Below are 2,011 nucleotides of genomic sequence, written 5' to 3'. Positions count from 1 at the left end.
CCTGGGCCAGCCTAAAGCCCCCGAGGCCCGTAGTAAGCCTAACTATTCACTCAACCCAACTCTAAGGCCCATTTGGGCCCAATTTCAAGAAATCAACCGGACAGAGTCCGGCCATAAAGTGGACCTTTCAACGGGGAGTTTTTGACTCACCCGACCTGTAAACAAAATATATCATCAATTGGGGAGCTCAGCTCACCCTCTACATACTCACATCAACATAAAGATAAATGGGAGCTCAGCTCCCTCATCCAGTCCATCAAACATGCATATAGTAATTTTACCGGTCCACATAACAATTTATATTACAGACCCGAATCATTTAAATATTTCTAACACATGCGAAAATTCTAGGAGTAAATAAAATTACACAAATATTGATAAACAACCTGCGAAGGAGAAAAGCAGGTTAACCACAATAAAATCCTCCTGTAGCCTGAAAAAAATATTGAACAGGAGTGAGCGTTCGACTCAGAGAGTAAAATATCAATTTTAACCATAATCTCTATAACTATCTAAAATTAATGCACCATGTAGAGTGAAATGCAACACCAGCAATAATTTCACATCATAACATCAAAAAGGTAATTTGGAGCACTCACACACCCAATAATATCAATCATAATATATGGGAGCTGATCCCCTATACAGCTATCTTAATTCCAACTGTGCCAGCGAAGAACTCAGCTCGGACTTCCACTTAATTAACCAAATCGGGGTCCCAGCGAAGAACTCAAGTCGTGTCTACCCCTAAGGACCGGGTCCCAGCGAAGATCTCAAGCCGTGTCTACCCGTCCTATCCATAGTCCACACCACATCACACGCACGCCAACGCACACACACTGCTCCAAATTACCACAACAACATACATGACACTTTCACAGTTATGAATGCAACATAAATCGTGCCTAAAGTTTATCTAAATAGATATATGCATATAAGTGATGCATGGGCATGCTTGAACATATAATAATAGTGAAATTACAATTAAAATTAATATTTTACTCACAGACTTGACAACGGTCACTGTGGCGGCTGGGCGGAGGAAGAAGGCTATCCCGGCTCACCTGACAATTACATTACAATTATTTAATTCAAATGACTCAATACAATCAAGAAAAGACCAAATACGTCCTAAGTCGTGCCGAAAATCCGGCAGAGTCTCCCCTATACCTAGGACCTACCCAACTTGCAAAATGGCACAAAACACATTTCTATATTCACAATCCATATATCCACAACTCAATCTCATCACACAGCCCCTCCTGGGCCCATCAAATCAATCATTCATCACAGTATGTAAAATTTCAATTTAGTCCTTATAATTGATCATTTTTGCAAAAACTGCCCAAATAAGCTCTAAAAATTCTAAAACTTTGCCCCGCGGTCCTTAACAATATTACTAGGCTATTGCAAAAAGAATCATAATTTTTCGAGCTACCACGAATATTTTATTGATTTTTAATCCTATTTAAGCACTAGAAAATTACGAAAAAGTAAGGTTCGGGTTTACCTTTGCCGATTCCGACTTAGGGAACGCGCTCGGGACGTCTGACAATGGGGGGTAGCCAAAACCTCGGTCCAATTCGGAGACTTTTCCGGTAACGGGTCTGTCTGGCCTGAAATTCACAGACCCAGTCAACTGTCGAATTTCCGCGAATTGAGGATACCTACACGAAGCCCACAACACGGGGGTTAGTACATAAATTTTTCAGAATTTTCTAAGCTCATTTAATGCTCGGAAAAACACTGCGAAGTTCCGTGGGACTCACCAAAAAACGGTGTCAGAAAAATTTGAAATTTATGTCGCCGCGAAGCTCTCGATGAGTGGAGCGCTCTGGTACTCGGTTTTCTCGTGGATTCACGGTTATAGAAATCTAGCCCGAAAGTCAAAATGGGCTAAAACTTCCCGGGCAAAAATTGGACAAACCGCTCAATGGATTTCGGTGTTCTTGGTGTCTATGGAAAGCTCTCGATGAGTAGATGATTTTAGACACAAGACCCGGTCCAATTA

The 2,011-nt window shown here is 41.3% G+C and overlaps 1 long non-coding RNA gene across 1 annotated transcript; it reads right to left on the bottom strand.

Moving 5' to 3' along the window:
* Positions 1 to 269: 269 nt before the first annotated feature.
* Positions 270 to 1,070, bottom strand: LOC131170523 (uncharacterized). The gene is made up of 2 exons (XR_009141278.1): positions 1,007 to 1,070; positions 270 to 433 (listed from the first exon to the last, which is right to left on the bottom strand). It is a non-coding gene; the product is annotated as an uncharacterized LOC131170523 (long non-coding RNA).
* Positions 1,071 to 2,011: the final 941 nt, after the last annotated feature.

The sequence above is a fragment of the Hevea brasiliensis genome, chromosome 2 (genome assembly GCF_030052815.1).
Source record: "Hevea brasiliensis isolate MT/VB/25A 57/8 chromosome 2, ASM3005281v1, whole genome shotgun sequence".
Classification (NCBI taxonomy): Eukaryota; Viridiplantae; Streptophyta; class Magnoliopsida; order Malpighiales; family Euphorbiaceae; genus Hevea; species Hevea brasiliensis.
This window is presented reverse-complemented; position numbering and strand designations above follow the sequence as displayed.